Genomic DNA, 23,610 nt, shown 5'->3' on the forward strand with positions numbered 1-23,610 from the left:
CACTGCTCTTTCTGCTCTGTGTTTACATGGTGAGCCAGCTTGTGAAGTTGGTGTGAGCTTAATGTTTTTGTAATGCTTGAGACAGTATGCACTAGAGGGGGCTCTTCTGTGGGTGTAATCCTAGCCAACCCTCATTAGGGGATGACTCCTCAACACATGGTTTAGATACAGACAACATACTGTAGAGTTTTTTACGTGGAGCATTTCCTTTATCTGAATAAAACTTTCTAAGTTGTGAAGGAAACTAACAGGATGTTGTTGAACCATTAAAACGGTCCACTGAGGTTGTAAAAATTAGCTTCAAACATGTTTAAAATCAGCAAAATGTACTATTTATAGACATGGGATGCAACATGACTGGCACATTGGCAATAAGTTTTCTTCATTTCATTAAACTTTTCAAGATTTGTTACAGAGCCGATTTTTTTTCCACAGACTGCTTCCAAAATGTTCCACAGTTTGCTGACACATGCTGAGGTCTTGTTCTTCACACACCCACTGTTGACTTTTACACTTAACACAGATATGAGAAACATTTGGCCAGAAGGTGGCATCCTCAATTTCCTCAGAGATCTTGCATGTCTTTTAATTCAGTTTGATATTTTTTGTCTATCAGTGGTGATAATAGAAGCAAAAGCAATACACGATGTGCCAATGTGATTGCTTTGTGGTTAAGACAAAAACTCACAGAGCAAACACGCAGGCACGGTTTTGGGATGTCATCTGTTATGTCTCAGCTCCGGTCTCCAGCTGACTGACACTAATTCCTCAGCAATCTCCTGTGAAATCTCAAGTGAAGGCTTTGCTCTCCCATTGGGAGGGGCAGTTTTTTCTGGCCTTAGCTCACTGGCCATAGGCCTCACAGCATGATGATCCCAGAGGGGTCGTACCTACATGTTTTTACTTCAGCACAGAGGCCATACTGGCAGGATGACCCCCCCAGTTTAGGCTCCATGTTAAGTGTCTCAGACATGGGTTTCTGGAATATTCATTTTAGCAGATTTTTAGCTTTATAAACATTTTAAAGAGCACATAATATGCACATTTCCAGGTCTATATTTTTATTCAGGGGCTCTACTAGCATATCTTTGCATGATTCATAGTTAATAATATAAAAACCTCCTTATTTATCTTACTGACCCTTTATGTAGCCCCCCAGTTCAGTCTCTGTCTGAAACAGGCCGTTTTAGCTCCTGTCTCTTTAAGACCCTCCTCCCAATTAGCTCACTCTGTTCTGATTGGCCAGCTTCAGGAAGTTGCACCTCAGCAGACTTCTGGCCGCACCGGAGGCTACATAAACAAACAGTAGTAGTAGGATTCACTTCTTTTTCTCATTCTTTACTCAAAATGTCAACTTCTCAAATACATCCGTACACATTCGAGATGAAATCCGATCTGAAATATGCGAGTGGACGACTCAAAAAACTCATGGAACAACCTTAGCAACATAGGCTACGGAGCAGATGGCCATTTGTACAAACACATGTACAAACAATCTGATGTCAGTTCGATGGTGAAGTAGAGCATTCAGAGCAGGCTTTCAGGGAGCATTTTTACATACATTCACATTATAACACTATACAAATGACAAGAAAACATAAAAAGCATGTTATGTGCCCTTTAACTGTCCATTTTCAGCTATGGCCTCTCAACTCCAGACACAATCTGAGATAAAGAAAGAGGAAAGACTGAGGTTTGTTTGTCCTGACAAGATGATTCATCCTGTCTATACTCAAGTGTTTGGTGTTCCAGCAGGTCCAGTGTGATTAAACTGTTCCAGTGAAAATGCTGCCCTAAAGACAAAGACATAACTTAGACCACAATGAGAGACTCCCTCTGGTCCGAGAGATTTCCCTTTCATCGGATGACCATTCCTCAACACAGAACATTTTTAAATAAGTTGGGAGTGTCGGGCTCAGGAGTAAAAAGTTTACTTGTAGAATTACACAGAATGTGGAGGACATAGAGTTATTTTATGTAGGGCCAAATTAAAAAAAAAACAGCACATTTTCATATATTGATTCATTGAACCATTCGAGAACTGTGGAGTGCTCATGTTGTAGAGATTGTATAGCTAGTTGAGATGTTTGTGGGTGGAATATGGCTACAGGTAACTTGTTATGACTTATACTGCCCTAAAGGTCCTGGAGCTACACTTTCTCTCTCTCTTTTACACACACACACACACACACACACACACACACACACACACACACACACACACACACACACACACACACACACACATACGTGCAAAACAAAGAATGAGGCTTATCTTCGTATCTACGACAGGAATTCATGAATGATAACTATCCTGATCTTGGACCTTGGAAATAGTAATTTAACTAAATATAATCTTAACTCAAGGTCCACTTACTTAGCCAGACATTGAAAGCTCCAGAAAAAAGCTAGAAGCTAGATGTGCATGGTAAGTTAGGATTGTTTTGTCAAAGTATTCACATCTTTGGGTTAAACAAAACCAGAGAAAAACGACTCTATTTCAAGTACAAGTCCTGCATTTAAAAGTGTACTTCAGTAAAAATATAGATGTATTATCTGTAAAATGTACTTTAATATCAAGAGTAGTTTTACAAGTAAGTAAACATGTTGATGAGTTAGTGTGCGAGCAGCATTTTCACATTGTAGCTGGTCACAGTCGAGTGAATTCTGACTGCTTTATACTTTTGGGAAATGTAATCTATAGTAATACATCATATCTGAAACACTTATGTGTTTTGTTTGTAGAATCTTTATCTGCAAAAGTAACTCGTAGTACAGCTGTCAGATACATGCAGTGTAAAATATACATTATATTATGTTTCCCTTCTGAAATGTAGTGGAATAAAAGTATAAATTTGCACATAATGGAAAAAATCAAATAAAGATCAAGTATCTTACGGTTATTATGTTTATTACTAGAGTAAATATACTTTTTTACCCAAATTCTTCTCTTTCTGACTGTCTCTTCATTGTCTTTTAGTCAACAAAATGCTCAGATTTTAAATTGAATTTACAAAATGATAATGATAGATTTGGGGTGCTTTCTCCAGACACAAAACTGGGCTTAGTTGTTGACTAAATCATCAATTATTTAAATTACTGACCAGTAGTGCAAACAAAATTCCTCTGTATACTTCTATTGGATCTTCCAGTCTGACTCTACTCTGTGACTGTCTGGAGAAGCTCAGTCACACCTATAAGCCAAACCACAAAAAGGCTTTTTTTTAAACAGGTACAAAGTAAAGACACAATCACGCTGTCAGTGAAGATATATATAACTAGTGCGCGTTTACCATTTTCACATTGCATTTGTAAAGAGTTGAAATAGCTGACTGGGTTTTATCTGTAAAATTAATCTGGTTTGAGTTGAGTGTTGGGAGCATTTCACAGTGAGGTACTGTAGCTGGGAATGTTTTTCTGAGTAATTTGGTCTCTATCAGTCATAATAAAATGTAAGCATGGCTGATAATTGCCATTAGAAAACCTCTGGGTGATTAAAAACAGTATGTCTATAATGGCATATATAGATTTTTTTTTTATCTGTAACTAACCAAAAAAGCTTTTGTCCTGCGGACTGACTGTTTTCACTTTTCCTCCTTAAGGTTTTGCTTCCGAAGCTGAAGTCACAGTGCAGAGCAGTACAACTTTAAGTGATTCCAGATGCTTAAAGAATTGAACTCATGTGCAGGGACGAAACAAAAAGATGTTTCCCCTTCTCGCATTTATTACAGCCATTCTCTCATGTTGCTGCTTCATCTTTTCCTTTGTTCCTTTCCCTCAAAAAATATAAACACTTAGAGAATATTACCTGCGTTTTGGGTAACATTTGGACATAAATATGCGAAAACTATATCAGATTTCATGAATATGGAACCAAAAACTTTGGAACATTTGTTACAAAAGCAGCCATTTAATCTTTTCTTCAGCTTTTACTGCTGTGAACTACACAATAAAAACCTCTGCATGTGCACACAATAACCACGCTACACAAGAAATGACAATCAATGCTGCTTTTTACTTTACATTGACAAACAACCTCCATCAATCTCATAGTCCAAAGACAAACTGTATGATTTCATGGTGTGGCATTTGTCTCCCTATATAAAAAAAAAAAATTAAACTCCTAAAAGGCAGGGAGGGGCTGGGTGGGACAGGGCTGGGTTTAGCGGGGTGGGAGAAGGTGGAGTCTGATGATGTTACGAACACACGGTTTGGACTCCTACCCCGTGAACTCTCAGGAAGGACGCCCCAGGGTGGTTATTCTTTTAAACTGGGTGCTGCTCTCTGCCTCCCACTACTGAGGGATCTTAAAGGGGAAGCTAGAATAGGGGGGCAGGGGGTGTAAAGAGAGAGGAAGAACTTCAGCAATGCGCAAGGCAGGTAGAGACAGGACAAAAAATTAAGGGAGAGAGAGAGAGAGAGAGAGGGGAGGACACAGCAAAATGTGTTCACAGAGGTGGAGAGTGAGGATATGGCAGACAAAGAGAAAAAAAAGAGAAATGAAGCATAAAGAAATCTTAAATTACTTAACGTCTGCTTTATGGCAAATAAGTCTTTGTGTTTCTACAGCTGCAAGGTGAGCGTAGAAACCCTGAAGTGGACACAGACAGCATCATCCCCACAGATTGTGTTACCCCTTCTTCACTATTTCCTATTCAATCTTGGCCGATGATAGGGAAAGCAGATTGCATTCGGTAATGGTGCCTTGTTAAGCGGCTGAGCTCCAGGAAAACTGTTCTGAGGAGGAATGCAGACTGTTGAGTGTCTCGACATGTTGAGGGAGAGGCAGTGGGCTGAGAGGAGTCCAGTGCTGGAGGTTTACATCTTCCATAATCTCAGGGGTTAATATCTATTATCTCTTCTTCATCTACTGTAAATGCAAGATCACAGTTTTTTTTTGCAGGAGAATGAGCTATCCTTTTTTTTCCACACATATTTTTATTTCATATGCAGGTTGTCTAGAAAATGAAAAAAAAAGGGGAATCCTGAAAGCAAAATTTGTCGCTAAGCCCAACAATAACCCAGGTGGCTCTGCAGTGGTCCCTTTGTTTGTTTAAGTGCAGTCGTTAGAGTCAGAAGGGGTTTGAAGGAGCAGGAAGCTGTGGATCCTGCCTTAAACGTGAGTGACCACTGTCATTATCAGGTTAAGTATAACCATTAAACTTAATGAAAAGTCTCACCTCTGTGGTCGCACGCTGAAGCAATTCAGAAATTGGGAGGTGGCAACTTGATAACCCGATGACGACGTCCCCACCTTTCCTCCTCAACATCTAAACCATTGTGCTTAATTCTAACAGAATGAGAGATAGTGACATCAGATCCTGTGCATTAATATTTTTGTAGTCTGCAGATTATATTTTCCATTATAGGACCTCCAAATTCTTTCCTGGGCTAGACAAATGTGCTTAAACTAAAACCATCTGTTTTTAATGAAATCTGATATTGGATACACTGCAAAGATGATTCAGTCTGTGTTAGACTTCGCCTCACAAAAAAAGGTTTTCTTCATCAAAAACACTGTAATTGTCATGTAGCGAAGAATTTTATTTAAATAAAATGTTATCAGCAAAAATCTTCTTTTTCTGATTTAGATTCTCTGTTTTCTTAATTTTTCAAAAAAATTGATGAAATAGATTCACAGTACAGTACAGAAACAGTAGTAGCATCATCACCAACAAGAGCTGTGGGACTAAGTGAAGGTTAACAGTGTCAGAGGGTACAGTAAGTGCATATTCACCCTCCATCGCCATACAAACTCAATTTTGCCAGAAAGGACTGCCCCTCCCTTTTTTTTCCCTCTGTGGTCGATTCTTACATTTTTTGTCTCGACACTGTTTTTGTTCCTCCTCTTTGCATCTCAGCCAAGTATACTCCCTTTGTTGATGTGGCAGGCCTGGGAAATGAAAAGTTGATACTTCATGTCAGGCAGAGCAACGCAAAGAATAAGTAGAAGAAGAAACAGAATGAGAAAAAAGAAACAGAAGAAGGAGCACCTCCTCTTTTGCTTGCAAACGTGGACAGAGGAGAAGAAAAAAAAAGAAAAGATCATTTGGCAAGCTAACAGAATGACACGCAATGTCAAGTTTAAAAAAAATGGCTAGTGGTGTCCAGCAAACATGACCCATTCAGGCATGCAGGCCCTGTTTGTCCTTTTTTATGATTCTTTTTTATTTCATTTAAAAAAAAGATGGTAGGAAAGAGAGGGATGAGTCTTACATCCTAATGTGTAAAACCAAAAAGACACTCATATGTACTGATTGTGATCAGACACTAAAAACAGATAACTCCCAAAACTGTGTTCCTTACAACCATAACTGATGCTTTGGAGCTACAAGGGAAAAAAGATACCTAACGTGTTGATAAATGATTCAATCTCCAGCTGCAGTACTTATCACAAGCCAGGAAAAGTAACAGGAAAAGTAAAGTCTGTCCAGGATAGAGACACCTAATAAATGACAGAGCAAGGTGTGTTTCGGAGCCAGTGAACGAGCTCTCTGTGAGTTTCCATGATGTGATGTGGAGAGAGAGAGAGCAACCAGACATCTTGCCTTTCATTCCAGCGCACAGCTGAACACAAACCAGGGAGGGACATGACACTAATCTAAATATGGGCAACCGGCTGGAACCAATCAGAGCGTGAGCATCCTTTACCCCCCACCCACTCCCAACTCACCCTAAACCCTACCAGAGCTCATTGTAGTTAAACATGTGACGTGGAGACCTTAAAAGCTGTTGTTCCTTCTTACCATCCCTAAACCTTTTGGCTCAGAGCGTCGGTTCTTTTCTCTTCTGTGTATCTTGCATGGAATTTCCTCTGAAGTCTGCGTCCCAGCTGAAACACTGAGGTTCCTCTACAACGTCTGCATAGGTTTCTCAGTATAAGCGTGGCTGGGTGATGCTTGCATCTCCTGACACATGTAACATCTAGAAAACTTGTCATGAAATGTACGAAAAATCATTCTATAACTGCAATTCACTTCACTTTTTTGCAGAACAGATGACCAAATTCAGCATAAAAGTGACAAAATGTGAATCAGTTGCAACATGCCATTAAAATGAAAGCTTTAGCTGCAGTGGAGAACTCTGATATGATACCAGGATGCTGCAGCTAAGCTGTGACGTGGACTCTTAACCCAGATTTTTCAGTTTCATGTGGGCCGGCCTGACTGGAGCTGAATCTGGTTAAACTCTTCTAACATCTTTCTAGTCTTTAAGGTGTTGCCCAGTTGAATGTGGGCACCCCACCCCAAACGTGAGCAGCTTCGCATGAATTGTGTTTCCCCAGATGACCGACAGAAGGCGTTTAGACTTCAGCCTAACATGTTTATATCTACTTGGATAGAGTTGCAAAGATCTTGAACTGCAGATTGTCTTATACTGTAAATAAGCAGCCACGCAACATACCCGGATGTAAGGATGCAGTCATGTCAGCATCTCATAAAGACTAATTGCCAGCTCTCTGAGTTGTACATATGGACCTGAAGCCCCCTCCCCCAATAGGTTTCATACAGGCAGGGGGTCAGCGTTTACACATTCAAGGTTGGACAGAGAGAACAACATCTCCTCCTGTTTGAAACTGTTTAAAACCTGCAGCCCCATCTTTGGCACCCTTACCCCTTCACATGCCGTATGCTACCCATTAGCTAAGGGGAAGCAGGCTGCTTTATGGAGCCCTGTTACTGGGGAGCCTTCGCCTTTAATCTGCTGAATAACCAGCAAAAGCCTAGTGGCAACAATCAGCACTTTTGGCTCTGGTAGTAAATACCCTAAACAAAATTCTAGTTAGATTTAATGCCAGTCAGTTTACTTTCACTTAGTCAGGCTCCTTCTCCTTTAACAGATGTCTCTCAATGAAGGATACCTCACTCTAAATATTATACTACCATTAATGATCACACAAATAATCTCTTCTGTCATATATGCTTCACTTATGGGAATGTATTAGTTTATAGCAAGCCTTGTTTAAAGCTGCTATAACCAACACATTTTATATTAACAATGCATAAATTGACTATGTGTAGTCTGAAAGAGGTCACTTGTAGTGAAAAACCCGCAGAGTGTTTGGGGTTTCCTCAGCTCTACAGAGCTTTATAGCATCTTTCAGCTGATTGTTTTGGTTTCCTGGTCTGGTACTGTTTTGGTTGACTCTCACCGCTCTCATCAATATGATTTCCAGCCGCAGAAGGCATCTGTTTTCAACAAAAAAGCTTGTAAAAGTGACCTACCTGCACAGCACCAAACAGCAGACAGAAAAAGTTAGCGACTAGCTGGTGAACATTTAGCATCTGAAGTGTCAGATATTTAGTGGAGAGCAAAACCAAGCTAAAAGAAGGACTTAAACTCATCAAATGCTAATGTTGCTATGCATCTGTTGGATGTGTAAATAGAAATACAACTTCATTATATCAGTTTTTAAAGGAAATATGTCAGCGTTGTGTTTACAGCTAGTTTACGCTGAGTCGTCAATGTCGCCTGTTGCATTACAAAATTACACACAATGCATCATTTCTCAAGACATCTGTCAATAGTGTCAAGTGATAAAGCATTAAGAATGGATTTAAGAAACTTAAATCCATCATGCTAACAAGAATTGTTGTGCAACAACAATGAAAGGGGCCACTCTTTTCCACATTAACTTTCCCCTGTCATAAAAAATTACGATGCAGTCCTATTTAGTCCTCAATGGGGGCCTTTGTGACCCCCTAGCCCCCTACTGTACTTTTTGCAAGGGCCCCAAACTGGTTTTTGGCTCCAAATTAAGCTACAAGCAGCACCTACAGCTATTGTAAAACACCCAGGGGTGCTGAAACGCCTCGAATAAAAAAGCCCTTGATCTTTGTTAGTAAATTATGAGGGCAGCAAAAGAGCCTCTGTTAAACATAGACTTGCGACTGAGAGGATCTGCACATCCGAATCTCAACCTACTCCAACAAACACTTGAGTAAAAGTGTCGATAAAAGATAAAAGATATACAATTTCTGAAAAGACGAAGAAAAAAGCACAATTTTATAAACCTCTGAACAGCACACACTGAATAGTGCACATTTGTCTTCATTGAGGAAAATTTCCAGCGAGATACTTGTTTTAGTCTGAATATTGATCACACTGTTGGCCGCCGCAGTGACGATGTTCGCTCAGGTTGCAGCACCAGCGTCCAAAACCATCTGGTTTTGTCACTCTTGGACACATTTGTGGCTCAGCCATTACACACCTTACAAGGATGTAACTGGAAAAGGTATTAGGCAGAAGACAAAGTAGAGGAGCACAGAGTGGTGTTTGGAAAAGGTTCGGGAGGATTTCTGTGCCTGCGTTTGAGTCTTATCAAATTTGAGATGGAACATGTGATGAACTAGAAAACAGTTTCCATTTATTTTTATCTTCCTTCCAGCCTGCCAATGGGCTTCCAGTCTATGTGAGTAAATCAAGATTTCAACCAATATCACAGCAGTATCAGCAGCCATGAGTTGGGAAAATCTTTCTTTTGGGGCCTCCCATCAACTAAAGGCCCAAAAATTCATCCGTGCGTCTTTGTGGACAGTGTTGCCAGATTGGGCAGTTTTTCTTTGTTTTTAAATGCTGATGTGACAGAGCCATGAATCAGAATGAACAGTTTGCTTCCTATTTTAAGAGATCAGGGTTTTGTCAATCGACATTCACATATGAAAGTCTTGATAGGGATCGGTGTTTGGGGTTTAGTGAGTTTAGTGAGTGAGTTTAGCTGAGCTTTTATTCTTTTTAAAAAATGTTACTGGGGATTGAAACTAGGGTTGTCATGAAATGGTTGCATTTGAACACCACCCAAGTTTTCTATATTTACTCTTTCATTCAAATCTTTGTTTAAACACTGAGTAAATTGGACCAAGGAGGAGGCAGCACAGCTGGCCGTTCTGTTTCCCTCCACCTCTCTTTGCCCTCTTCTCTGTCTTTCTCTTACATCTGCGTCTGTCTGCTGCTTTCTATCTCTTTTTTTTATCTCCCCTCTCCACCTTTTTCCTTCTCACTCTTCTTACTTCCATGCAGCTGTTTCCCTCTCTTCACCTATCCAGGCTGAAGACCAGGAATAAAAAGGAGAAAGGCAAGAAACTCCACAGCTGCTGTGTGCGTGGGGCCAAGAACCAAGCCCAGTGGCCGTTTTTCCCTTCTCTATATAACCCTCTAATTTTGCATTTATTTTAGGATGGGAGTTTATTGAGCTAACTCTCCTACGCAACGCAAAAAAGCATGGGACTCAAACTCACTGTTGTATTCACTCACTGCCCTCTCCACTCATCTAAGCACTAAGGGTAGATTAAGGGAATATGGAAACTTTAATGCTTGCTGATCAAAGATTAACCTCATTTAGACTAAATACTGTAGATCACAACATCAAGTGATTGAAGGACAGTTGACAGAAAGACAGAAAATGTTATGTCAGAAAACTGTGGGGGGATATTTTGTCTTTATGTGACATTTTAACAGATGCAGTTAAACGCAGAATTGCAGGGGGGCAATGTAGCTTCTGTTAAAATTCCAGTCGCCACACGGGACAGTAAAAAATCAGAAAATTTGAACGCAGATCACCTGGTTTCAGAACTATCCAGGTGTCCGTGTAACACGACCGCGTGTACAGGTGCACAGAACGGTGCAGGAAAAATTACAGTTCTGTGTTTTTTTAATGACAGCGCAGGGCTTCAGTGGGCATGGCCTGAGACCTCGCTGTCACTGAAGATGAAAAATTAGAGGAAGCAATATAGGAGCTGTCAGCCAGTGATTATGACTTTCCTTTGACTGCCACCCAGGTTAACAAAGTCAGTAGGTGATTACTGGCTGCTTTTGATATACTAGAACACACTCGGTGCCATGAAAAGTGCTGCCTGATTTGAGAAGCATGTGTGAAGACTATTCACAAAAGGGAAACACTTCTTTTTATCACATTCACGCCCTCAACAACACTCTGTTCTACAGCCTGAAAATGTTAATGACAAGCTTACAAGAACTTAACTGTTTGGCTTCTCTGTATATTTCTGACCTGCTCGCTGACTACAATCCAGTCAGACCTCTCGTGTGTATTTCTTACTGCACCCAGAATAAGATCAAGATAAGGAACAAACTGCCTGATGACCTGAGATCTGTCACAACTGAGGCCACATTCAAAAGCAAACTGAAAAGTTTACCTGTAATAATATCTGCTATATTAAAATAAAATTCCTTTGCTTTGCCTTTTTTATGTGTCTCCAGCATGGTGCAATAATATGCCCAACACCCTTTGCCCTGTCATTGTCTCCCAAGGGGGATTCCTACACATCCATCTAATCGACGCTAAATAAAGCTCCTGCACTGATTTTAACTTTGTGTCTTCCCTGATTGAAATGTGTCAGCATGCTAAAAGCTAAAGCAGTAATTTCAACAAAAACGGATCATTTTAAATAAGTTATTTTTTGCAGTGCTATTGCATTACATCATGCATCATTTTTTTCTGGTCTCTCATAGTATATAAGACATTGTGAAGTATTAAATCCAGCAAGGCCTTAACTCCACACGTGCCTGAATCGCTTGATACAGAGGGAGAGGAAATTTAAACTTTTCATAAAGCAGTAAATGACTGAAAGGTTGCCTCACTGCATACTGCACTCTTAAATAGTGCAGCAGAAATGAACGACCCACTACATAATTACTCAAGGCACTCTCGCCCTGCAACTACTTACAATTCTCTACATACTGTAAATGCATACAATTCAAATGCCTGTATTAGGATGGATCATTAGTATAATTTGCACATCACAGTCTAAACAAACACCCCTTTCTCCCCCACCAACACCATACTCCATACTTCCTCCCCAACCTACATCTGAAAGCGGTTAGTCCTGCATTTTCAGGGTGACACAGGAGGCAAGCATAAATCTTAACTCCTCCTCCTCCAGCAGCAGCAGCAGCAGCAGTGGTTCCTGGACATGTGGCTGGCATCGGGATCCCTCATCATGCAAAATTTTTTGTCTCCTGAGGCCTCCATGGTAGAATCTCAACATTGCAAACAATGCATGCAGTGGCAGAAAAAGAGACACTGATACAAGCAGCAACAGTCAGGATGAGATTCATTTCTTGTAAAGCTGGGGGATTAGGTTGTAAAAAGACCTAACTGATATAATACTGTCAGAAAATTTGACTTGGACTGGTAGGAGGAAATAATTTGGACTTTCTAAAGATTTTACTCCAACACTGAGTTGATCTATGATGAAGGATAGTGCAACAAGATAGGCCTGACTGTTGCTACTGCAAGTAATTAAACTTACTGTATCAAAAAAGGAAAGCAAGCCATGGCAAAAAGGAAGTTAAGATTGCTATCAGCATGTGTGATCAGAATATGTTTACTTAACTGACAGAAATGGCATTCTCAAGGCCTCTGCTGCAACTAAAAGCATCAACAAAGCTCCACCATATCAGAGCGACATGTACAAGAGCACAGGCACGGCTTTTGATAAATATATTGTTGTGAACTAAAATGACTTGTCGCTTTTTTGTGCATGCTGAGGATAAAGATGTCCGCCAGCGACGACTGTGTTTGTTTTCTCAAAGATCCCTTTTTTTGCAAAGTGAGAACAATCACAAAGGGAAAGAGAGAAAGCATCTAACGTGGCAACTTTACTCACATCCTCCCCATGAAAAGAGGAGGTGAAAATAAGGGAGGAAGAAGAGTAAGGAGGAGAAGGCGTCTATGTGGTTATTTAAATGGCTCGAGATGTATAAACTCCCTCCCGCTAAACAGTGGGTTAAGAGAAGCCATTTTTGCCCATGCTGGATGTTAGGGGAGGGAGAACAGACCACACTGCATTCTTTCGTATTGAGGTCACCTTTTTCTTCTCAACCATTCTGAAGTACTCAGCAACCTCGAGCTGGACTGCAAGCTCGGTCTAATGGAGCACTGAGGGACCTACTGCACATGCTCATTAGCGACTGTTGTTTCCTCTTTCCAAAACAGACAGCATTTTCACAAAAGCATCACAGTAGAATAACTCAAAAAGACCCAAAATGGGGACTGCAGTAGTCTTTAAGAAACCTAAATATACAAATTCCATCCATCATCTTTTGAACACTTTGGGATTTTTTGAGGAATTTTGCTTTACTTTATTTTAACCCACCTAGAGTCTGAAAAGCTTTTGGATACTTTTCTCATGAGTCAGTACAGTTGGTTTGCTGAACGATGATTTAACCCAGCTGAAGTCATACATACGTGTCCACCTCTTCTCGAAAGTAGAGGAGTTAAAATTCTTCTGATGGCCTCTGTAACAATACTAAAGTACACATTATGATTTACAAATTTATGATAATGCTATCTTCACTATTGAAAAAGAAAAAAGAAAGAGTTTCAATTTCTTAGAGTATCATATGTGTTACATATAAAAATAATGATTCAAAATATTGACTTAAAATTTGTGTCAATATCTATCAAGGAAAATGTTGTCTTGGTGCTTTGTTAATTTCATTGTCAGAGTGCGCAGAAGGGAAGAACATAAAGTAAAAGACAGCAGAAGAGGCTGGATGATGTGATAAGTAGAGACGCTGTCATTAAAATTATATCATGCAATGATTATAATATTACTTTAAAATTAAAGCTGTGAGCAGGTGAGAAACCAACAAGTCCTCCAAACTAAATAATACAATATGTTGTTTGTCCTTGTCACCCAAAAAGGCTAAATACAGTATGAACATTTTCTGATAAATCGACAGGAAGATATTGTTTGTCAGGGCCTTCCAAAAATGTTAGAATTAAAAAAAAAAAAGATTATGACCACAGCTTTAGTAAATGTTACGTTAGGTTTAGGCACAAAGACTACTTCATAAAGGTAAAAGATGTTGTCATGGTCCAAACATAACAACTTTGACTTTGGAAACATACCTGAAAGCTCAATGCACTGCAACTTAAAGTAGCTATAATCATTTTTTTTTACAATATCAATGTAGGAAATGACAATGTATAATGTGTGAGAGGCTTTACGAGGCTTTATAGCGAGTTTCAGCTCATTGTTTAGCTCGCAACTTTCCTGTTTTAGTTCACCCTCAGCGCTCTCATAGTGCTGTTTTTGGCCACATCAGGCAACTGTTTTCAGAGAAAAAGCAAAATGACACAAGCAAGTTAAGAAAACAACTCTTATCAATTTGACAGCGACAGAATTTAGAAAAAGCTGCAAAGTGAGAAAAAACAACCAAACTTGCTGCATATACAGACGACAAAACTAAATTGTTGTTTTCCTCAAAATTGCTTGTCCACAACAGCAAACTTTACAAGCTATCTATTAAAGCACTTGATTAGAAAACATGCTCACAACAAGCTGGCAAAAACATTGTCGTTATTAGGGATAATGGTGACAACGCCTCAATCCCTGCTACAGGTAAAAATCTGATTTTGACAGTTTGTGCATCAATTACACAGAGAGAAACGAAGCGACCTGTGGCAGCTCAACCTAGTAGAGAAAATGTTTCTGTCAGACAATACCAGTGACAGGTAAGGACTGGTAAGACTTTAAGAAGATAACATGAAAGTAATTGGATTACCTGCCACAGTCTGTGACATCATTACAATTTGGGGAAAGAAATGTGCAACAGATTACTTTTTCTGAGTATTTTCCCAAAGATTAATCTGGGTACTTCAGCCTTAAATATACAGTTTTTCTCAAACAAATAAAGCAAACAAACATACAGAGTGTCGTTTAACCTGAGCACTTTATTCCTGTGGTTTCCTGGCTAATCCTGGAGGGAGTCCACTCAAGTCCAAGCTACAAGGCACTTTTTCATCCTTCACTTTCATGTGCTGATGTAATGTTAAGCCCTCAGACCTGGGGGCCTTGAGAAAACAACATTGGTCTAACGTGAAGAGGGGTATTTTGTTCTTAACTGTAAAAAAAAAAAAAAAAAAACAGTTGTCATGAAGTAACACTGATTCACGGCCTTTTTCCATTAATCACATGATACGAGACATAAAGGTTTGATAAATATTCAGATCATAAGGAAGTCTTTACTTAATAATATACCTTCTAGTCAGTGTTTTTCCATTTTTCAAGCTGATGTTTGATGTTGTTCAAGTGTGCATGAGCTAACAGTGAAGCTAACAGAATTTCTTTTCCTCCATACGGTTAAACTTACTTTTGATATAATCACATATGGCGCACAGATGAATGCTACTCATAGACTGGCGCGGCCTCCTCATGAGCGGGGTACTGTATAGAGGAACGTAAAGGCAAAACATAAGGCAATCTTTTTTTCTTCTTCTTTAAACCTTTGAGATCACTGCAGGTGTTAGAACGACATCAAATATGAAGAAAGAAAGGCTCCGCACTAGAGCTCCAACACTTGATAGCCAACTATTTTGACAATTGATTAATCATTTGGAGTCAACTTTTAGGAAAAAATTGTCCAAATTCTCCGATTCCAGCTTCTCAAATGTGAATATTTTCTGGCTTATTTGGTCTTCTATGATAGCTATGAGCTGAATATCTTTGGTTTGTGGACTGTTGGTCGGGACAAAAGAGGTCGTCACCTTGGGCTCTAAGAAACAGTGTGCACAATTTTCTGACATGTCATGGACCAACCAACTAATCAATTAATCGAGAAAATAATCAACAAATTAATTGATAATGAAAATTATAGTTAGTTGCAGCCTTACTCTGCACACCTAACTAAACACACAGATATCAAATGAATTGAGTATTTCTTTAAAATCAGAATTGGAGAAGGGAAAGTTCTGCACACTTAGGTCCAACGGTAAAAAGAAAAGATCCAATACAAGTACAATTATTATTAATGAAGCCAAGTATGAATGTTAGTAACCAAAATCTTATATTGATTTGTGTACCGAGCCTTCAGTTTTCCAATTATGATGTTAAAGAAATTTGGAGAAATTCACTCTTGCTTAATTACTGAGAGTTAGATGAAAAGATCAATATGTGAATTCAGTAAAGAGACTGGTTCAGGATGTGTTTAGCCGAGTTTAGCAACGAGAGTGGAAGCTAATGGAAAATAGTTACCCTATGTTAAATAAGAAAAAATACATATTAAAACACCTATAAAAGCTTGTGAGCTAATTATAAGAGGAGTGCGCTTCAACCAGCCAAGTAACATCTGTATCTTGTTAGCTAGAAAGCCAACAGCTACTGTATCTCGTTAACTAGCTTCCTCGCCAAAGATAGCTCAAACCTAGTTTACACCAAAACATCCAAGAGTAACTTACCTGGTGGACTTCAGAGATGCTGTGTACAGATTCACAGCTGTTGTTGGTCAGTAACACAGCTGTTGTTTGCAGGCTACTGCTCTTCAAACCACAATGTCTTGTTGTCTATTTCTACATTTAGTAAATACAAAAGATAAAACACGTCAAGAAAGGACTAGACAGAGCTAGGCTAACTACTTCCAGTGAAAACGATATCAATCAATTCATCTAACTTCTGGTATCAAACATATTTGGCTTGAGTTTTAATAATTTTTGGTTGCTTCTTAGTCTTTGAGTTGAAGTTTTGTTTTTTTGCAGAAGCAAATTAGTAGACGTAAAAGTAACAGTGGAAAGTAACGTGTGAGGAGAAGAAAAAATCCCCCAAAAGGGCTTTTCATTATCTACGGAAATATCAAAAAGTACTTTTAAAATTATTCAACTGACGTTAATGTGTTGTTATAAAGATGCTAGGGCTACAATTCATATTTATTTTTTTTAATATGGATGTATCGATTAATTATTTAGTCAATAAAATGTTAAAAAAAACTGGCGAAAATACTCGGCACAATTTCTCGGAATTTTCAGTTTGCTCATTTTGTGTCAAACTAAAATTCCAAAAAATGAAATATATTCAGTTTTCTGCCATATGTGACAAAGAAAAGCAACAAATCCTTCCATTAAAGAAGCTGAAGCCAGAGAGAATTTGTCATTTTTGTTTGAAAAATAACTGGGTGGAAGAATTTGAACCCCATTATTTGGGTTCGTAGGGACAACGCTGCGTGCTTATTGTCATAGATACAATAGGAACACCAGAAAGTTTTGACTTTATGTGACTGATACAGCTTACCAAAGTGTGATGAATACATAATCTGATGTTTATTTCTCACTTGTGTAGGAGATAAATGCTGCTGCATAATGCCTCTACAAAAAAAAAAAAAAAAAAACTTGCTATTGACAGTGATGGATTTCATAGACGGCTGAGGTAAGTTTCCCTTCTTCTTTTCCTGCAACATCAAATATCCAGAGAATGGAAAGCATTGCAGCCAGGTAGACTAATGCGTTTAACTTCTGCTTGTCTGTATTGGGGAAACTCATGAAGAGAAGAAAATCCTACAAGATGCAGACTGCCAAGACTGAGATAACATAACAGCTTGTACTTAACTGTCTGTGACAGGCCAATCAGTTAGTGATCATGCAATCAGAAACAACTAAAATGTACTCCAAACTCCTAAATTACTCTAAAAATATAGATAACCATAAGTAATCTTTATTCTGAAACAATCTTTGGGGGTAATATACATACAGCTGGACTGACAGAAACAGTTCAAGAATGTGCAGATGTTGAATGTATCCAGTACATAGTCAAAAATTTGTGAATATCATTGTCTCAGCAGTGTAAGAACTAGGACACTGTTAAATTTCGTTTCTGTGGCTGAGGGGAGAGAATGAGTCATCAGACAGATGGGAATTTTTTCCCTACATAGTTACAGGCTTCCCTATTTCCATTTCCACTCTCCCTCAGTTTGAGGTTACCTGCTGTCTATTCTGCCTCTTTCCCTCTCGCTGTCAGTTGTATAGAAATAATACAGTTAGATACTGATACTAAAACTCCCACTTTCCATTTCAATCCATCTGAGAACCTAAAGCCTCCTCCTACGCACTTATCTTTGTATTTCTGTTTTCTCTCTTGCTCTGTGCTCTTGTCTTTTTTCCTCTCTTATACTGAGCTGTACCTCCTACTTTCCCCTGCTTTCCTCACATGTGAACATCTCTGTAGGCCACAGTATTTATGAGTGCTAGCAGAGGGGCGGCAGGCAGCTGGAGTAACAACATTTCCAGACGGGATCTCTGAGCTCATTTCCACCTCCCCCCAACCCCCCCCCTCAAAATCATTCCTTGCAAGCTCACTTTGTGACAGAGCCTGAGCCTGACTTTAGCCTCAAATCATCATTCTCTCTACTCTTAGATGCTGTTTGGGCATTAAATGTTTACAGCTGGTGGTAGAACGTGACAGGGGAGAAATCAAATTGCTCAGCATGACTCAGACATACAAAAACATAGCAGTAAAATGAGGGAAAGGATCTCAGAATACTTCATAAAGTGGATTACTCTAAAACAATTTTAGTCTTCATCAGGCTTACCGGTGTGTAGATAATGCAAAAGAGCAAAAAACTAGTGATAAAAGGACAAGGAGTGAGTAGTGCAGTTAAAGCACTGACTAACTTTCCCAGATGTTGGGATAGACCGACATCAAACCACCCTGAAGAGACTGCAGGTCAACTGGAAATGACTTTAAGAGAGGAATGTGGAGAAATGTGTTAAGTGTTGTAGACACCAAAGCATCTCTTCAGTTGTACAATACACATTTTTACAATACTACAAATATAAAAACTTTTAAAAGAAATACAGAGTTGATGATTCAAATAGTTCCTGACATATGTATCCAATTTGGAGACACACACATGGATGAAAACCTGTGTCACTTTTTCCTTTTTTGTGTCTCCCATCCAGAATAGAATATTCCATCCAAATATCGTTGCGTTAACTCTCCTCTGCCTGCACTGGAACAGGCTCTCTTAAAGTTTGAGCTATTGTGGCTGGGAAATATGACACCCTCATGCACGGTGGAGCTCTTTGGTTTTTGTCTTGTGGCCTCTGACATTGCAGCTAACATGTAGATAGTCAATGTAAACGTCATCAGATGAGGAGACACTTTGATTGTTTCCTATGAATCTCTACTGTCAATAATGATCTTAGTGTAATGCCTACGGACGAATCATCTATTCTGGATGTTGCGCACAACATTTATGAACTGATTTTTCCACAAAATCTCAACTGTCCCCATTTCATACGCAATAAATACTTGTGTAAGCTATAAAAAATATCAGAGCTTGCTTGAAAAGAGCATAAAGTTAACAGTTTCTACTTCAAAGAATTTACTTTGTGAGATACTAAAAGCAGCCCTCCAGATAAACTCTCACTGTCCGGTATGCTCTTTCTGCTTCTCTCTGCCTTTCCCTGTTTTTAGTGGTGCCACGCTTGCCAGCAGTATTGCACATTATCTGAAGTCAGGGAAGGATCCAGTCATATTTTCCATCCACTCTCTGTGTCTGACTGGATGTCTGCGCTGGTGGGGGAGTGGAAGGATGGGAGAGAGGACAGCAGGCAGGGAGAGAAAGAGGGAGGGATGGAGAGTTGAGAGTGTGCATAGATGGGGGCTGGGATGGTTGAGAAAGCCAGATGCAGAGACGGAAAGAAAACCAGACTTAAAAAATAGGAAGAAAAGGGCCTCTGCTGAAACTTGTGTTCTGTCAGAGAACAAAGCCAAAAGAAGTTAAGCCTAATAGAAAAGTGTGTAGCAGGTCAAATCCTGAAAAACAGAGTGCTTTGTGGGTATTAAATCAAAAGATGGGCTTGCATTTAAAATATAACTGCCACCGGATGGTCCAGTGGAGGACGTGGTACCATGATGGTGGCTATTAGTGTTTTTTGTTTTTTTTTACGTTTGGCTTCCTCACCATCTTCTCTCACGCCCCAAAGAGGAGGTGACGTGTCACAGTAGGTGGAGTCTGTGATATGAGAGGCTGGGTTTGTTGAGAAGCTGAGCTCTAGTTTCAAAAACAGTTGGAATCGTTTAAATTAGTAGGTGTCCGTTTACCCTTTATTTGCATTTTTTCCTTACAATAAGTGTACATAAGCTGAATAGAAGACTTCCATCCAACCTTTGATTGTGAGTTTTTACATGATGTACTTACTATCTCACTTATTATCATCACTATTTCCTAACTACACACAGTAATCACAAAAGAATGGCTGTCAGATTTCCAGAATCATCCTTAAACAGATATGTGTTAATAGATGGGACTAGGTCATCTTTAGTTCATAGCAAAAGTCAAATATTTCTCCTAATGCTACTTCTTCTTTATTACAATTATAATAATGATAATATTGATAAAATGACAATAGGGGAGCAGCATGTAGAGGATGCAAAAGGAATCAAACCAACAATCTTTACCAGAATATTTCCCAAAGTTTCCATACAGGAGGGGAATGAACCGGTCCAGAGCAGAGCTGTTCAATAAATAAATACAGTTCAATAAAACTGCTGATGTCATGATGATGAAGGCAACAATAAGGTCTAAAAGGATTAAAAGAGTTGCCCCTCCATCATTTTTGTGGGAAGTTATGTCATTCTTTATTAATGTATATTCATGGAAACAAAAGACAAACACAAATTGACAAAATAATCCTAACTCAAGGTCCACCTACTGGCTTTTGAGTTAAAGGAATAGTTAGACATTTTGGGAAGTGCACTTAGCCCACGGTTGACTTAGCTACTACCGTAGCATTTCTGTCGCTTTCAACCATCTCAGAGGACTAGTTTGACATTTTGGGAAATATGTTTAGTCGCTTTGTTGCCAAGAGTTTGGTGAGATGATTGAAACCACTCTCATATCTGTCTGTGAAATATGAAGCTACAGTACAGCCAGGAGACGATTAGACTAACTTAGCACAGGTGACAAAATATGCCTTCTTTGAGTCTCTGCTGGTCGCCTGGCAACGTCGTGATGATGACAAGACTCCAGGACACGAGAAATAGTCCCCCACATAGTTCCCTGTAAAAACTCAAATTGTTGTTTTTCACACTATAGGTTTTATACAAACCAGATGAAACAAAACAGATAAATCTTTAGAGGTGCTGGCAGGCGGACTTGCTAAGCTAATCATCTCCTGGCCTCATATTTCACAGACACATATGAGAAAGGTTTTGATCTTTTCATCAAACTCTTAGCTGGAAAGCAAATAAATGCATTTCCCAAAACTATTCCTTTAAGATGCTGAAAGCTACAGAGAACGCTACAACCAAACAGGGAGCAGGTTTAAAAACTGAAAGTCTGATGATTCATCAGGCATACATCATCTATCACATTAAGATATCTCAGCCTCCCATTGCATGCTAGTGCAGAAAATGACCAGCCCGAATGTAAATAACTACTGTAGTGGTGAGAGTGGTGCTCAGCCAGCAAGCACTAACCCCAGCCTACAGACTAAAAAGACAAAAGTCGGGCCTTTATGAGATGATTGCTGTTCACATAGGGCTCAACTTCAAGTAACAGTCAGAAGTGGGCTCAGGCATTCACCCTGTAATTGTAATTTAACCATAACGCCGCGTGGAAGTCTCTCTTTTCTTCAACTGATGCTACTGCTTTGAATGAACTTGCAGAGTCTGGGCCACAGCTGGGAGGTTTATTTTCACAGAGGCGACTGGTGTAGTCACACTAGTCATTTGCCCGTCTGTACACGTACACGGCAGACTCTAGCTGTCTGACACTGACTGAGGATCCCTGCTGGAGACCTGAGGTTTACAAAGGAGATTACTCATATCAGGTTTAATTAAATGAGCTCTAGTCGTACCACTTCATAACTATGGATAGTGGCTCTTTAAAAACAATATGTTTGGCATTTTTCCTTTTTGTAGATAAGGCATAGTGGAGGTACAGACAGGAAATGATGAGGGAGAGGGAAGGCTATAACATGCAGCAAAGGTCCCCAGTCGCAGTCGAACCGGAGACATTGCGATCACAGCATGTGGTATGCATCTTAACCACTACGCTCTCAGGACATCTCTATGGACGGTGGCTTATTTGATGATCTGTGGTTTAACAGTAATAAAACTAAACAGCTAAATTTGAAAACCATGTAGCAGGTATTATCCTAGCCTGTCTGGCATTTAAAAATGAGTTTACACTCACTGTATCTACTGCAAGTTCACAATCACTATATTGTGTGTTTGAATATCTTGAGACAATTATTATACCCTATAAAGTCGACTTGAACTATCCCACAATGCCACATAAAAGGTATTGTATAATCTATAGTGACTAAATGGCGATAAATGCCACCATGCATTGTGGCAAAAAAGAAAAAAGGCTTTCCTTGTCTGCACAATCAGTATAAAGGAATTCTGTTTATATTGAAGAGTGTTGTGATTACTGAGTGATGTCAGATTGAGCCATTAGGGATGGGCGATACCACATAATGTAGTTTTGATCCGATACCAAGTAATCAACCAGGGCCCGAATCACCAATATTGATGGTGATACTTTTCATCTATGAGTCATGTCTTGATTTATGAGATGAATGCGTCATTAACCTGCAGACATTATCAAAGAACTTTTTACTCTCTTTTTACTATTCTCTGTTCATTTCTGATTCACATACCCGTTAAAACAATGTTTTTTTTTTACGGTAAATAATAAATGTTTATTGTGTGAATTCTCTGAACTCATGAGGGGGATTGCTGTGCACACACTGTTCACACAACAGCAGCGGAGGAGCAAAACGCGCGTGCAGGAACAGGAAAGTGAAAGGGATGCATTTTGTTTGTACTGACGTTAAAACCAGACTTGATATTGGTATTAAATTTGTCAAACTGGCTGTAAGTTGCACTGAAATGTGAGGTGCTTCACATTAATTTAGGGACCTGCAGTTTACTCTTTTTCTGTGTTACTTTAGCTTCCGAATTCGCTTACTATAAATATCTTTAACTGCTGCTATGCAGTACGTGTGGACTGCAGGAGATTCTGCAACAAAATAACTGAGACAGAAATTCATTTTTTATCATAATTATACTTTCGAGATAAACATTAAGTTTGGTAGTACACTTGATAACAGCCATTTAGAATTTAAAGATATACTGTACAGTGACTGATTTTATTTGCGATACTGTACAATTTTCCTCATCATACCCTGTAATTTGTCTGAAGCAGGTGGGCCTACAATGGGCTTCTACCTAAACAAAGCATGAAGCTGTGTGAAACCCATCATTGAAAATGATTAAAAAACATCAGAATGGCCTGGAAAAAAAAAAAGGTTTAACAGCAAGTAATAGTGGCCTTATTACCAAATTTCAGTCAGACATTAAGTCAAAGGAGACATTATAGTTCAAAAAAAAGAAAAGAAGAAGCAAAAAATAAATAAGTGCCCCTTGGCAACTTAAATAAGGTGGAAGAAAATGAACCTCCAGGCACTGAGTGAGAGACAGAGACAGGAAAAGGGTTTGGCTTTGCTAGAGTTTGGAGAAGGGAAGGTTCAGAGTCCTACAAGTAGAAACACGTGGACAGATGCTACGTGTTGCTGGCTACAGCTCAGAGGCTTGCTGGGGAATGCACAGTTTAGCCTGTTTTAGTTACTTTGCAAGCGCTGCCCAGGCTGTATGCTGCGATGTAAATCCATCTCCACACGTCATGTGAGGTTAAGTAACTGGGCACTTCAAGTGAAGTTATCTAATTACAATACAGAGTTCCTATAGATGCATGAGCATCAGTACAAGATATGTTGAGCTTCAACGGTTAGTCGATTAATCGATCAGTTGATGGACAAAATATTAAATATTAAACTATTTTGTTTATTGAATGATCGTTTTAGTC

General features: G+C 39.3%; 1 long non-coding RNA gene across 1 annotated transcript; it reads right to left on the reverse strand.

Moving 5' to 3' along the window:
- Positions 1-14,702: 14,702 nt before the first annotated feature.
- Positions 14,703-16,458, reverse strand: LOC121887596. The gene is made up of 3 exons (XR_006093003.1): positions 16,202-16,458; positions 15,118-15,191; positions 14,703-14,868 (listed from the first exon to the last, which is right to left on the reverse strand). It is a non-coding gene; the product is annotated as an uncharacterized LOC121887596 (long non-coding RNA).
- Between the last annotated feature and the right edge of the window lie 7,152 nt (positions 16,459-23,610).

The sequence above is a fragment of the Thunnus maccoyii genome, chromosome 20 (genome assembly GCF_910596095.1).
Source record: "Thunnus maccoyii chromosome 20, fThuMac1.1, whole genome shotgun sequence".
Lineage (NCBI taxonomy): Eukaryota > Metazoa > Chordata > Actinopteri > Scombriformes > Scombridae > Thunnus > Thunnus maccoyii.